This window comes from Hesperophylax consimilis, chromosome 25 (genome assembly GCF_061612785.1).
Source record: "Hesperophylax consimilis isolate HC1 chromosome 25, BYU_Hcon_1.0, whole genome shotgun sequence".
Classification (NCBI taxonomy): domain Eukaryota; kingdom Metazoa; phylum Arthropoda; class Insecta; order Trichoptera; family Limnephilidae; genus Hesperophylax; species Hesperophylax consimilis.
Genome location: NC_142860.1, coordinates 18,256,002 through 18,273,422, shown reverse-complemented (window position 1 = coordinate 18,273,422; position 17,421 = coordinate 18,256,002).

Here is a 17,421-nt window from a genome sequence, read left to right as displayed (position 1 = left end):
TTGTTGATTTCCTCATCTTAGTTTATTGACTGTAGGTTGTGTTGACATTACTTCACAATTTTTGTGATTTTCTTATCTACTTGTTTATTTAGCTATATTTTGACGTTTTTTTGAAACTTGTTTATCGACAGGATATTTTTAATTTCATTTACCAGGGCATTACATAATTTGTATAATGAAATTTATGGTTTTTCTGGCCAAAAGATATATCCGAAAAAATAGTTATTCGATAGAGAATTTAAAAAAAATATGATTCATAACTTTCATCAGGAGAGAAATAAGTGTTGCCTGAGTTTGACATTACACCTTCACAATCGTTTTTTGCTTTGTAAAATTGAGTAATATGGCGTCTCGTATTATTTGTTGATAGTTAAATGTATATTCCAACGCCCTACAGTTTTATTGGTTGTAAGTTACAAGGAGCTTACAATGTTTTAGGAACGCAAAAAAACAAATGTTACAAATAACGGTTACATAGTGAAAAAATACTAGAACGATTCTGCATGAATTTTGTTATCAAAATGCGCTTCACAATCCTTTCCAAAAACAGGGTTGGTTTTTATTTTTTTTTACACGCTGTCTGAAAACATATAGAACAAGCGAGAAATTGGTGAACCGAAATCACATTTTCGATCTTTTCTACTTTCATTTTCGAGTAAATCGAGTCCAATGAATCCAATTGAATGGTTTTGGTCAAATTTGAAAATAAAAGGTTTTTTGACAGATGACCAGCTGCTTAATGTATTTTAAGATTAAAGGAAGTTTAGACTTCACTCCAAAAGTTTTTATGTCTTAAATTGCCAAAAAGGAAGTAAGAAAGTAAAAAAAAAATCGAAAATCTCAAATAATTTTTTTAAATATTTTGTGTTCTAATATGATGTAGATTCACTAGTTTCCCGCTTGTACCACAAGTTTCCGGATACCGTGTATATTACCCGTCGCTTTGTTTCTGTTGATTTAACGATCACACATTAAAATTAAAAATGCTCACGCATTCAAATTTTCATTTTCGCATGAATTTAGTTTGCAAAATTCGCCTAACAACCCTTACCAGAAGCAGCACAGGCTATAAGTTAATTAAGGGATGCATTCCCGCGGTCCACTGCCGATTGTAACGACCGGGCATATTAGCGTAGGCTTTGTTTAGCGGGAGGGGTGATGCAATTAGGCCCGGTTTCGGCTGCACCCACCCGCCTTTAATCGAGCCTGATGTTGCGTAACCGATTAACTAATTAATCGAATAATCGAATCTCGTGAGGATGGAATCATAGGCCTCGTTTGAAGCAACTGGATTGAAAATTTATTTTATGGTTAAAGTGTATTCAGTGGATCGCTCAACGTGTTTCAATTTTAAAAAAATAAACCTTAATCTATAAAAGGTTGCAAATTTTACTATTTAACGAATTAAAACTAATTATTACACCGTTAAGAGATCCTGGGTTCAATTCCTAGTTGTGACCGTTACATATTTTTTTCTCTATGTGTGTGTTAGATTTGTTAGTTTTATCTTCATCTTCAATGATATACTTATAATTTTGTTTAAGTTGATAACCTTATTTCGACATGCAATCATAAGTGTTTCTTGAATATGTGAGGTTATGTTAGAGTAGATAAGATTGTCATAGGTTAGGTTATTGCCGTGACTAAGTCGCCAACCTTATCTATTCTAAATAAATAATAAACTAAAATTGGCGGCTTAGTCACGGCAATAACCTAACCTATGCCAATCGTATCTACTCTAACATAACCTCATAACACAGAAATTAGTTTATCAACTTAAACAAAATTATAAGTATATCATTGAGTCTTGTTACCATATAACCTTAGAAATAGAGAAACTACACAACGTGACAATATGCTAAAATGTTAAGGTATAACCTTAGAAACAGAGTAACTACACAACGTAACACTATGCTAATATGTTACGATATAACTTTAGAAACAGAGTAACTACATAACGTAACACTATGCTCATATGTTAAGATATAACCTTAGAAAAAGAGTAACTATATAACGTAACTATATGTTAATACGTTACGATATAACCTTAGAAACAGAGTAACTATATAACGTAACACTATGCTAATATATTATGATATAACCTAATTCCATTTTAACTTATTTATTATTGGTGACTTTTTAATTTAAATTATACTAGTTATCATCATGAAATAAAAATAAAAGAAAATTGTAAAATTTACTAAATAATATAATTAATTAACTATATTATTAATAAATTAACTCTCCATTAATCAATATAATTTTTCCGCGTCGTATCTTATCAAACGTTCCAATTTTCAACATGTCACCATTGTCCAGAATGTGTAGACTGGTCAACTCAAGTCAAAACCTTAACTTTTTTGGGATAAGTCTGAATGATTTTTGCCAGTCGCTAAACAAGTGACGGAATATTATAAGTGTCCTGTGGTCCTGACCCACGGCGTAGTCTTCACTTGATTCGACTTGTCATTTTATTTTCTTATATTATATCTGCCTTATGTCTTTGCTTTCATGTACCTTTGTCTACTCCTGTATTTTTCATTTTACTATATTCGTGTTATTATTTTGTAATTTGGACGATGTCCGTTAATAAATAAATAAATGTTGTAGCTCTTTGTGCATTCTTAATGCATTATATAATAATAATAAATAATCAAATGAAACTTTATTAATCATTGTCGTGTTGGTTTTTTCCACTCGGCTATGCCAATAATTAAAACATGATTCACAAATAATAATTTTAACGAATGTGAAACACAATAGGTTATCAACACTGTGACATAATTGCATATTCGTATGTGCCACATAAGGTACATGCAAATAAATACTATGCAGTTACCATTTTTTGTACTATGATAACAAAAAGTGAAATAATGTACAAGTACTGCGCTTAACAGGAAGCGGAACTCGAAATTACTCGCTGAGGTCACCTCATTATCAATGTGGTGATATAATGTTTTTCGATAGGTTTTTTTCCAACTTTTCAGCTAGTTTTAGCGCTCGAAACTCGTTTTTAACGGGAAATGTTTGTACTGCGGGTTCTGCATGTGGTTTGATCTACAGGACTGATGGACAAACTAGCGCATAGAGTTGATAACGGTTTAAAAAAATAGGTTTGTGCTTTTCATTTAATATTTTACCGTTTACTTTCCTATGTCATTGGAAAATAATAATAGTTTTACAAGGCAAGACAATTAACTTACGAATAGATAAAAAACTGTCGTGATGATTGACACTGTAACGCTGTCAGAAACATTACACGGCATAATACCTCAAAAAAAAATCACAATAATAATTTTGGCCGTGAAAATTTCAAATTGTAATCAAAATTCAGAGATTTAGAATCACAGGGGCCTATCTACAAAAACATGGCTTTTAAATAAACGAAAATAAAGATTGGGATTTTCATATGTCTAACTGTATGCCTACTGATATACACAGTTGTATCTCTCACGCGGCTGTATGCACCAGATATATCTCCATGTCGCAAAAAAATATGATCATGGCATTACCGAAACCATGTTTCACTCAAAACACCAGTTTTTGTAGGCTCCTGCAGTCCAAACTCTCCGAATTGTAATCGCTTTAACCGTTGTTCTATTTTGTACATAGGCTTCTGTAATCCTCAGCCCCCAAAAGTTCATCGCTTTCACCACTGTTCTATTTTGTACTTAGGCTTCTGTAATCCTCAGCCCCCAAAAGTTAATCGCTTTCACCGTTGTTCTATTTTGCACTTAGGCTTTTGTAATCCCCAGCCCCCAAAAGTTAGTCGCTTTCACCGTTGTTCTATTTTGTACTTAGGCTTCTGTAATCCTCAGCCCCCAAAAGTTAATCGCTTTCACCGTTGTTCTATTTTCAAATTTAACAAATATTTTTTTTCGTGATTTTTCACCGTTTGAAATTTAAATATGGTTCACCAAATATGGAAGTTATAAATTTTATTACAACAATATGAGTAACTTAGTCCGTGGAAAACGTAATAAAACATCGACAAATCTCGATTGTTTCACGGAAATTTTCATCAAACCATTTCATCCAAAGTAAATAAATATGTATCGCCTCGTGCTGAATAAAATGTGTAATAAATTTTTTTTTATCACCAACATTGATTTCGATGTTTACAAACATTAATTATTATTTTTGCAATCTTTTGTGAATATATCAAAAAACAGGAAACAAGCGAATCACGTGACAACAGTGCGATTCATGAGATTTTGTTAATATTTTCAAAAACACCATCCATTTTTGAAACACGACAGATCTGAAAGTTGATGAGATAGCTCAGAGTGTAGAGCAGACGCCAGGATAGCGGAAAGTGCCGAGTTTTTTTCGGTTATGGCAATAACATTTTTCTCGTGCGTTGTTTTATTAGTTGAACAGATAATGAAACTAAGATCAAAGATTTTGTATGCGATTTTACTAAAGAATTTCATCCCGAGGCCAGTGTAACTAAGACATCCCCATATTATAGGAATGCCATAGTGTGGAACAATGGAATTTGTCTACTTTATCAGATCCGGTCACACAATAAACCTAAATACATTTCAAGCAAAATTTGTTGATTTGTTCCGTGTCCGGTAAAAATGGTAGCCGTGTTTGATAGTGCCTTTTTACTCCACCAGAGCGCATAAGCGTTGTGAACTGTCAAGTCGGAGTAATCAATTTCCACCTCAGTGGCTTCGTCAACAAGCAAAATTGTCGCATCTAGTACTCGGAAAACCCAAGAATTATTGTTGAAAAACCTCTTTATCTTCAACGTGTGACTGTTTGGTACAGTTTATGGTCCGGTGGAGTCATTGGACCTTACTTTTTCGAAAATGAGGCTGGAGCAACAGTTACGGTGAATGGATTGCGCTATCGAGAGATGATTAATGATTTTTCATGGCCGGAATTAGATGGTATTGATTTGGACAACGTTTGATTTCAACAAAACGGCGCTACGTGCCACACAAAGAACGAAACTTTTGATTTTTTACGATTAATTATCAAAATAACACCTCTTATTGGAAAATCCTTTAGTAGGTGTTAGGTATCATCAGCGCCTTGGCAGGTCGGCGCCCGCAGTGGCCTGCTCCAATTGCGCCTGCACAGGGCCGATCCTGTATATACACAACCAATTGCTCAAGTGGATAAGATAAATTGGCGTACTTATATAAAAAAAACTAGTTGATCTTCCCGGCGTTGTCCGGGATTTATGCAGATTTTTTCGATATCAGATTTAGTCAGTAATTTTTGTCTTATTTTGTACGTCAAAAATTAAAAAAAATCGTGGAATAGCATCAACTTACTGATTTAGGGAGTAAAAGAGAAAATGGAGGTAGAGATTTTTCGCATTCCTCGTGTTTTGTAGCTCAAATGTGCAAATTTTCACATCAACCTCGGATTAAAACTCAAGATTTGTATACAAATCAAACCCACGCCGTCAACCTACTTTATATAATAGTTAGTAAATTAATCACACATGCGAAAAAAAATTAATCTTCAAGCCTTTTTGATGCACCCGGTACTTTTCGTAATTATTTTTTAGTATTGTGTTTACTACTGTGTTACTATTTCGAGATATTAACTAAAATAATAATATCATCAATGTAACACATTTTATTTGCAGCATAAAATCTATGAAAAATAAAGAAAACACGTGTAATTCTTAGATGTAAAACAAAATGGATATGTTGCTTTTGATAAAGCGATATAAATATTTATAATTATATACACATACTGAATAGAAAAAAAAATCTAGAAAGTTGGGAATTAATCGCACTTTACTAACTTATGAAACAAATAATAACAGTTAAATAAAGAATAAACAATTAAGTGAATACCGCGTAAGAGTCCTAATTACACCGACGGAAGCTAGTGAGACTATGGCATCCCCAATTGGGGCTGAAGGTAGTGGAGAGAGAAAGGAGACGGGGAAGAGGAAGGTAGGGTAAGTACCAGACAATACAGATCTGAACACCAAACACGGCTGAAGTCATTTCAAGCAACGTTTCAATTCTGAATCTTGGTCTTACACCAAGGTGATACTAAAGTATGTTCCAATCTGGAATGTGCCGCAAGTATAGTATATATTATTTTCAAGTAGGAATTCAAGGGGTGTTTATGTCTACAGAAAAAAATAATTATTGAAAATGGGTCGTAGGTCACCCCATTGGTTTGCTACGTTTGATGAATTAGCAGTGGTGAAAAGGTTCAATGGGGCGAGAATTATTTGATCTTGGAGGTGGATGCATCTGCCCACCTACTGCATACGGGCCTGATTAGGAGAGAATGGTTGAGGGAGAACTTTCAACCTCTCCAGCAGGATTCTCTCGACCCATCGCCTTGCACTGCAGTGGGATCCATATATCCGTCACTTTTAGACAAATTGACCCCCAGATTCCTTCCCGTCTCTTGTAACCTTTATTTCCTTCCCAGAACTGCCTCTCCCCCCTCTCTTTAAAGAGACCCTAAATCAACCCCAAAGATGGCATTAGACATAAGGGAAATTATTTTCCTCCGTTACTCCTGTGCGGAGCTAATGTAAAAAAATGCTAAATCTCATCAATTGGCCATGAGACCTTAAATATGAATACTTCAGTGAAAATCATTGCTTTTTCTTTTTAATTGCAGGTCACGGTGAAAACACGGCGCTTTAATGGCAGGTCACGGTGAAAACATAGCGTTTTAATGGTAGGTCACCGTGAAAACATAGCATTTTAATTGCAGGTCACGGTGAAAACATGGCGTTTAATGACAGGTCACGGTAAAAACTTGGCGTTTTATTGGCAAGTCACGGTAAAAACATAGCGTTTTAATGGCAGGTCAAGGTGAAAACATGGCGTTTTGGATGTCAATTAATAAAGTTGTTATGAAAATAACATACGATTTTCACTCTAAGTAAGAACCTGTCAAATCTGTGATTTATCTTGTCTATTGTTTATGCTCTGGCAACTTAGAACTTTAACAGGAAGTGAGAAAAAATTCAAGATGGTGGCACTTCCCGGCCGGTCACAGGAGAGACAGGCTGTCCGGTCGGGGGGTCAATTATTATTTCTGGAGGTCTGAGGCTCTAATCGAAAGTTATTTCATGGATTTGCGATTAATACCGAAATGTTCAGTTTGTGCTTCGAGATTAGAAGTCTAGTCATATTTCCCGCGAGTGGAATTCGCCCCGGGTGGCGTGAATAATGAAAACGTTTTTACCATGTGTGGCCGTGGGGGTAATCATAGTTTATCCAAGCGATCGGTGATTATTTCTGCCGATAAACTGTTTTCGCCGTGTGCATTTTGATTCAGAGCATTATTAAGTTCCACCTTGCCTCGTGGAAGGGCAACTTACGGATTAACCGTCTACTCAGGGCTGGACCACACTGGGCCGTAGGCCAGCCACATTCTGATGCCGTCTACTCCTCTTGGCTGGACCACACTGGGCCGTAGGCCAGCCACATTCTGATGCCGTCTACTCCTCTTGGCTGGACCACACTGGGCCGTAGGCCAGCCACATTCTGATGCCGTCTACTCCTCTTGGCTGGACCACACTGGGCCGTAGGCCAGCCACATTCTGATGCCGTCTACTCCTACTGGCTGGACCACACTGGGCCGTCGGCCAGCCACATCCTGATGCTGCCGTCCTCTAGCTACATGGCTGATTCATCTACTCCGCCATTCGCGGCACTCAGTGTTCGTTCCTCATAACTAAATACGTTCTTATTATTTTAGACAGGGTAGATAGATTCTACGTTCTGGTCGATGGGGGTAAGTTTTCACCTTTTTTGTATTTCTCTGTGAAATTTATCAAATATAATTTGTTACGGCCAGTCCAAAGTTTATCCAGATTACTTTCATTCTACAACCTTGCAACTTCCTTTCAAACATCATGTAGATGGGATATATTTTTCCCCGCCCTGAATGGAGAATTATGCTCTACCGTCGGTAGGTCGGTTTGGCGAGCTCTTTTCCAGTTCAACCACTGGAAGGGACTCTGGCGCGTTGGCCTTCAAAGACCAACAAAGTCAAACTTGGCCACCCACTATTCATTCATATTAACAGTCAATAATGTACTTAGAAAAACCACACACAATAACAGCCTATTAACGCATCTATGGGCTAAGTAAGTATCGTAACATTGTGTCAAATTCATATTCATAACAAAGTAATTATGTAAAATTAAGTAACATATTATACCAAAACGTCATTGCAGTGGAGTATCCACTAAATATATAATCGTCAATATAACATCGTCACCACAACGCGCCGGGATTGAGGTATGGCTTATTCATGACTTGACCTTGTAAAAGCCGGACGGTTGGAGGAAATGCATTCTCAGTCTCCAGCGCCACTTTGATCATATGTACTTTGCACGTAATATTTACGATTGTAGTTATTTTCCAAGAGATGCAAAGTTGAGACTTGCCGTTTTGAGGTTTTTTGATATATCATTGAAGAAAAAGATAATATTAATAAATCTAAACGAAACATGAAATAGATCTTGTTCTATTTCATGTTTTATTTTAATTTTGCTTTGTCTTGATACCGGTTACAACTAGGAATCGAACTCAGGACATCTTGTCTTACCGGGACAGGCGTCTTAAATCCCTCAACCATTGGGACCTATTTATTGAACGTCATATTTTTCGATCGCATATTTCAAATTCAGAATCAAAAATATCACCTTGAAACTAATAATAAAGTATAAAAGTTCCTTTTCGTAAACGACGTAATGAAAAAAAAACCATAGTTTTCCTATAAAGTGTTATATTTTTTGTAAAATATAACCCTTTATAGTTTTTACAGTTTTGTATTCGATTTACACACCTCCCATATGTTTACTAATCAAATTTAATATAAGCATATAATTTATATCATTATTAGTTGTGTAAGATTTAAGTTTTTTTTAAAGCTGTTATGCAGTTTAAGGTGTGAACCTATGGCAGGGGTGTTGGTTATCCAATAAATAATTTCCTAGGGCGGCGGTACCACAAAATGAAAAATGAAAAATAATTATTCGCTGCCGTTGCAGGTTTACATTAAAATATCAACTTACTGTATATTTATTAAAAAAAACTGCAAATTATAAAAAAACTCCGATTTGTAAAAAAATAAATTAACTTGATGTGGCTTGATGCTACAACTCGCATTTTTCTTGTAGAGAAAAGTTACAGAATTTACGTCATATTTAAACGAATCATTTAAGAATAAATTCCACTCACCCACAAGGAAAATCTATGGAGTTAGCGTGCACAACAAGAATAGACATTGTTAGACAGCTTATTTAGAATCTAGAATTTCGTGCTTAGAATATTTATTGACTTTTAAGTCAATTGGCATCAGTTACTTAGCAATAACCTCGAAAAAAACAATATTATTTTTAAGGGTTGAACAAAACTGTTGCATCTCCAATTTTCTCACAAACTTTCTTATTAAATGAAACTCCAGCTCAGCAAAATACTTTCAGCCTTACTAAAAAAAAACCACTTCAAATCGTTAAATGGTGTTTTTGGTACACATTGTATAAAGACTATGAAAGTTTAGATCCGAGTTGGTAATAATAAAAATAACTTTAACGGGGCTCCGAAAGAACGTTACAAAATTGAATTTTCCGCAGACTGATACGTGAATTTTCGGTCTTGAAAAAATCACGACAAAATATTTTTAATTGACTGTTACCGCGTGAATTTAATAAAAATGATGTTTTTTTAATAACGTACGTCTGTGATCTATGTATAAAGGTAAATATAAATCATAGAAATAAACGTTATTAGATGTAAGGTTACAATTTTCTTGCAGATTCTCTAAATAAAAGGAATGTGTTTTCAAAATTTCGCATTCTCTCAATTTGACGTTTGTAATAAAAATATGTGTTTAAAAATTATTTTTAACTTTTTAAAGTTTGAAATTAAAATAATTTAATTTATAAATATTAAAATGTATTCAAATATATAATTTTAAAAGTAAATTTTATCTTGTTTTATGAAATGGTCTTTTTTTTACAACATCTCCATAAAAGAAGATAAATATAGCACATTTAAAATATCTTGGAACTGTACCGAAATTGGATGAGAAATTTCAAATTTACACAACAGATAAACAACCTCCTTTGGCTGTATAAATAATAAGTTTGTTTAAATTTTGGGTTGATTTCGTGAAGTTTACTTACGGTGTTTCCTTGAAAGGTAAATTTCTGATCCTTTGCAAAAAAAAAAAGAAAAGAAAATGTATTTATTTATATATACGCCTAAAAAGGCTTTTACATAAAAGTGATACATGATGCAGTGTACATAGGAGAATATCTGTATTATACATGAGACACTGACAGTAAATAGATGTAATCCATTGTAAAGTAGGTACAAAATACAAAGTTATAAAATTGTGATTACAAGTATAACAACGTAACAGCACTACATATAAGAAAAATCGTTAAAACTAATTTACCAACGCTATTCTAATTTGTAAGATTCGACAAAGTGTCGGTATAGATTATGCTTAGTTCTATAAATGGAGTCAATAAATAAATCAATAACATCCTCATAATTGTTAGTTTTATGAATACCTTCAGCTTCACAATTATAATTCCTCCTGATTTTTCAGTTTAAATAATAATGATAAATAGTCGTTCTAAAAGCGATTAACATTTTCACTTCACGTGGTTCACGTTTTTTCACAAAACAATTGACAAACCGATTTATTCCATATTCAATTTTCAATTCAACGTCAATATTTCAGTAAAACAAAAGAAAGCCGGAATTCTGTCAACGTGCTGTCGACTCATTGACATATTTGAGTTTCGTTGACCCAAACAGTTCATATTTAAGTAAATTTACGTCAATTTATTCGAATAAAGCACTCATATTTCAGAAAACAAGTAAAAGTTGGAAATTCTCAGGTTGAAATTAATATCTTATAAAATTGTACCCGGCTTTGCCCGAATTCAAATTAATTAAAATAGTAAATTTAAAAGATTTTTTTTCTTTGTACGCAACAAAATATTAAGTGTAACAGTACCTTCTTTGGAACAGGCTTATGTAAAAGTTCTTCAAAGCAGCTTTACGATGTCCCCGGCGTTTCCCAGGCTTTAATCAGAGTTTTTAAAAATCTATTGTAGACAGTGACCTTCTTGTTTTGAAGGTCAAGTGTGGAAAATTTGATCAGTCTTGGAAAAAAACTGTAGATTTGTGTAAAAATCACTTTATTAATTACTAAATAATAACATTTTTTTGTGTCGATATAATTTAAAATAAAGAACACTATACAATTTAGCATCTTACCATTTTTATTAGGTAAATTGATATTTAAAAGCTCCATAGCTCTGATGTAAAAAACTTTGCGAGAAGATTAAGAGGGGAAGTTGAAAAAATTTCACAAGGCCAGAGTTCATCGTTTATGAGTTTCCAGTGACAGGTATTTAATAAAACTAGCAAGCGAAATGCAAGGTTGCAAATTAACAAATTTGTGAGGAAATTTTATCTAAAAAGTATGCATTTTCAAATCAATGTTCTTTATAAGAGTTGTAAACCCGTAATTATTCTCACGTCCATCAAACTAAACAATGGACAATGAAACTGACAGCGAGTATTCATAGAAAGATTCCCTCGTCAACATACATTTTTGAGCTGTTGATTTTACGGCAATCGAATTCGAAACTTCCTGTCTCGTAGTTGTATGCGTAGACCATTATGCTACCGAGACTGTTTTTCCCCGCAACTCAAAATTAATATTAAAAAAAACTGTAAGCCACATAGCTTCAAATGTAATTCATGTGGTTACATTTGTAACATAACAAACACGTAGAGCGATCGTGTGGTGTTATTTTATAAGACCACAACACCTATTCTTCAGACAGGTCAAGGAAATTTTTTATCTGTTCAAGAAAGAATTGACTAACTAACTAACTAATTAACTAAACATCACGCGGTTTCCCCGCAGGGGTAGGCAGAGAGGACGTATCGCCCAAAAACTCTGTCTTGGCACAAACTTCAGAAAGAATTGATTTAAAAAAAGTAATAAAGAGATTATTGAGAGTACCAACTGCTACAAAAGTCTGGAGCCAATGAGACGATGACATCCTCTAATAAGGTATGTCGTGAGTCTGAAGGTAGTGGGGAAGGAAAAGAGATGGACAAGGTGAAAGTGAGGAAGTACCTGACTGTTCAGATGTGGTCACCAAACACGACTCGTATTGGTCGTCTATCATCACTTTGAAACGTAAGTATGCTATAGAGTATTTTTAATGAATCAATTGTGAAATAACATGAATTAAAAAAATATTATTTGCTTGCGCAAGCTGGTATTTGAACCAGCGATCTCAGATTAGTAGCCAAGGATTGTAACCACTCAACCATGGAGGTCCTGGTTATCCCCTAACAAGCAGTTTTTTAATACGAATTTTTTTATTAATATCCTTCAAAAGTCAAAATGCCAGATATATATGAAAAGTGTGTATGCATTTTTGAACGGTTTTGGAATTGAACCCACAACCTCTGAAAGTCAAATAACAGTTCAACGGTGACTTACGATTTAAAGTATCATAGTTAAAATTGATCGATTTTCTCGAAATATATTATTTGTATTGTCCACTGGAGCGACCACGCGAAATAAATAATTTTGCCTCGATTGCTCGAGATATCCAGACGATCATTTTTTTAAATTTTTCGCCAACATTAAACAAAACATAACTTAGAATTTTTACATGGAGTCATAAAAAATTGTTATGTTGCTATATAGCCAATGAGTTAACCTGTTTTTTTTTATTTTATTTTTTTCATTTTTGTAGGATTTGAGATCACGAGATAATTTGCATTTTTTTTCAATAAAGCAATCGGAGGCATTTAAATTGGCGCATTCATATTACCAAAAGCAATCCAGTGGTTATAATATTTGATGGAACGCACAGTATACACTGTCACCAAAATGATGTAAATATTATGAATAAAAGGAAATTTCCGCATTAGCATGCCTTATAGACTCAAAATCTACTGGACCAATTTTGCTGAAAATTTTAAATGTCGTTCATATTAGTGTCAGGAGTGTCGGGAGAAGTCGTGAAAGACTGAAATGAGATACGGAGTCGATATAATGAGGTTTTTAAATACTAAAAATGTGTTGTACTGCAGTGAATGGTATAAAAAGTCGGAAACACCCAATAAATCAAATAATGAAGCGTGGTAAAATGTGGCGGATGTGATGAACGAAGAAAGGATGCCTGTGGAAGACATGGCACGATCAAGTGAATCAAATTCTTAAAAAAAAATTTTTTCAATTATTTACAATAGCATAATTTCCACCAAAAAATGGAACCTTCAAGTAGACTAGAATTGACAACCTTAAAACTTTACTGCAAGCCGAAAAACCCGAGTCAAATAATATAAACTCACACGCAAAACATAATTCGTAAAATTCTACGCAAGTAATCTTAGACGTGATAAAATTATCCTACTTGCGTTTAATAATAAATAATAATGTCATAGTTGATATTAGCCGGTGGGTATATACTAGGCTACTCGTAGCAACTAGCAACAAGGGCTTCCAACAGCGAGTTGATATGGATTGAGGTCAAGGCTATCCAACAACTGATTATATTCGAAATATATTTAGCATTTTCGCAGATTGGATATGGATAGTGGATACTGGTGCATGCTATGTTATAGAATTAGCTAGATTGGTGCTGTGCTTATCGAATAATGACATTTTTATACGTTTAACACCTAATTCTGCATTACTTTTGTTGAAATTTGTCATGAAATTTTCAATTATCGATCAAAAGTTTTATATAATTGAAGAAATCGGTTTTCTTTCTAATCAGTTAAGATCAACTTTTTTGGGTTTATAAACTCATTTTTCATTTCATTGTCATTTTTTTAAATGGAATATTTTTAAACCTGTAAATCTTTGTGAAAAGCTTAGGTTAGGTTAGAATATAGAAGGTATTTACATTCTCCGGAATAGTTTTGTAAATCTAACAAAACCGAATCTAAGATTCCTAAAATGATTGATAAGTAAATACATCATCATTAAATTATCGTGCTATCTTTATAAATGCTTTTATTTGCATGCAAGAGGGTTTTTAAAAATGAATATCTAAATAAATATCTGGAGAAGAAGCCAAATAAAATTGAGTTTTTTTATAGTGAAGTATTAATTTTAACTAGCTTCCAGGCAAAACGATAGGAGATTCAAACCTGGCTTCAGAAAGCACACCCTTATATTTTATTTGAAAACATTTATTAACAAGACTGATTGATTGGTAGGAAACATATTTGATGTAGTAGGGCTAATTTGGTTTACTGTACCACTGGATGCATGTGATATTTTCATTTCTGGCTGACAAAGGTAACATGCAGAATGGATATAAATGCACATTTTTAATGCTGCATTTATGAATGCGTTCATAATATATTGAATATTGACCCATTTGCGTAGTATTTGCATCAGCTTTCAGCTAAATCCTTCTTAAAGCAATAATATTGCTCGGCAGATATACGGTTGATAAAATTATTTAAAATTTATTGTGCACTGTTTAATTGAATTTAAAAAAAATATTAATCCTTAGATAATAGTACAGACCAAGTCATTTTTCAAAAGCATAACTTGTTCTAAAATGGGAGTAAGTCGGTACCCGCTGTGAGCATCGATCTCTACCCTCCCGACAGCTAGTTTAGTAACATACTCCCTAACATACCACTTATAAATTTAGTTAAAATGTACCACATAATATTTTATATCGCCACCTGGTGACTGTTTTAACTACAAAGCTATTGAGGCAACTAATATAGGTACCTATCTAAAGCATTCTTCAAGAACAATGTATATTTCGTTTTTTTATTCCGGAAAATTAAAATGAAACATCAAATCCAACATCAAACAGTCTTGCCTTAATTTTTTTTTATTTCTATTGGACATTTTACATAATGTTCCACAGATGGTAATATAAATAACAATTTGAGCTAAAATCAGTTTCATCCAACTTAAAATTCCAAAGGAACAAGTTACACAAGTTTATTTCAGTCCTATGATGCATCCGAAACTGTAATGAACTTGGAAATGGTCTGTAAATATTTTAGACGAAACGAAATTTCGAATGTATTATATAATTCTGAACGAAAAACTATATTATGTACACAAACCGCAGGTATATTACATTCCGGTAGGAACCAACCTTATTTTTTTATTTATTTATTTTTTGTTTAAAAAGAAAGGCGAACATTCCCAGGTTACGAATAACCTGACAATATTCAAAAATCTCCTACTGCCACCACAGTAAGCGGAAAATGTTGCTTGTGTTGTGAAGGAGGACTTAGCCAGCCGAGGAATTGAACACACTACGCGTATATTTTCGTATAAGACCAAACCACGTATTTTTAAAGTTTTAGGGTGTCGCGAGTGGGATGAAGGATGTATTTTTAGGCCCAGTAGTAGAAAATAGAACCCGCAACGCTTTGATAGAAATCTGACGCTTAAAGATCAAATTTCTGCCATCAGGAACCAAAATTTAACATATTAATTGATGCATAATGGTAAATAGATGAAAGACCGTTTCTTATTAAAAAGTTTCTACGAGGCTCTTCTGGTATATTTAATGTCAACGTTATTGCGCTAAGTTTGTTATTTGTATGCGTATTGGTTTCAGGGCTTCTTAAAGTAATATTTAAGGTGACCTCTAGGAGATAAAACCTTTAGCAAAATAATGATAAACACTTATAAAAGCGACAAGCTAACGCGCCAAAAGCAATAAATTTATCTTTTATATTACTCGATAGAAAATATATAAATAATTCACTGTACGGAAAACCAAATGTACGAGTTGTTAGAAGTAACAAAAAACCAGTTATTATATTCACGTTTTGGGTCGGAAAAATAAAACATCTCTAATCTTAAAGCAACAACTACCTTTTTGGGATACCTGAATAAAGTGAACTCTAAAATCATGTGATTTTTATTCCTCCTTCAAGACCCACATTAACTCTTTCCTCTCTTAAAAAAAAACACCTCCAAAGATGACATAGGCCCTAAGAGAAATGGCCCTGTGTGGAGTTATGGATCTACTTAGTTTTTGTAACTTCATTACCATCACAAGCAATGGAGCTTTGAAACATTATGTGTCATATCACCGAAAGTGTATGTCAAAACGCCATAATATTCGGTTTCTACATTTTTCAATGAGAAAAAAGTTTTCAAAAAAAAAAAACAAAAAAATCTGTAATCAAATCGGTTTCTACAAAATAATTTCTAAAAAAAATCAACAGTATTTTAAACGAAATAAACTACCTATTTTATTTTAAATATTATGACTTAAAGTGTATCACATAAATAAACTAATAAAAACATATTTATTAATTAAAACCTTGAACTCTTCAGGTGACATATTTTCACAGAAGATAAAATATTTCCGCTATGCAATGAAATCCAAAGAGATGGAATATTTCTGAGCGTATCTGAAAACCAAAATTACTTTTGAAAGGTGCTAAAATATACTTAATAATCATCATAAAAACATATAATTATCGATATGTTAAAACTTTGAATTCGAAGACAAATAAATGACTCATCTAACGTTTTACGTAACAGAAATTACAGATAACAAAAATCTATCAAAACTCACGAATTTTGTTAGGAAAATGTATTTTTGTCGCCTAAATTTTAATTTTTTTCTTACAATTTTTTTTTTTCAAATTGCTTTCGGTGCCTTTGGTTTCATAAAAGTGCACATTTAAATTATTCTGTAGTGAACTTATTGAGTTAAAATAAGGCGTATGTTTTTTTCTTTCGAACACCGTTTAGATCATATTTCTAACCATGACAGTAAGGGAGAAATGACTATTTCTATGAGAAATAGTTGTTGAATAATTTGTTCAATTTTTCAAATTGTTCAAATGCGAACAAATTGGCCTGGAGGGTTAAGATTTATTTGTAAATGAATATTGTTTAGGATCTGTCGTGGGTGACCACATACAGTATATACTATAATCTATAGTGTTGTCATTATGCAATTCGCTGGAATAATTACAAACGAGGTCATAAAATCAATGTATAATACCTTTATACCTTGGGATATTTATTTATTCAAAGTACCAACTCAATTACAAGCTGTTGAAGCGTAATAGATTTGGCATGATTTTCTATAGACTCAAGACAAACAGCGTTTGTGTGTGTAATACGTATCTACTAATAAAGATACATGCATCATATGGACATAAAAGGACACACAGAGAAAAATTACTAATCAAGGATATTACTAATTTATTAAATATATTTTCAAATTATTGATAATCAGGTTAAAAACGGGATTGCAGCCTCTTAACCAATGAATTGATAGGTTTCATAATAAGATTTCAGTAAAATACGAGTGGGTTATCACGATTTCGGTATACACAACACGTGTTCTAAGTATTTTCGCATTTCATCATCTTAATCAAATGCAGGTGCATGAAGACGTATTCTAATATA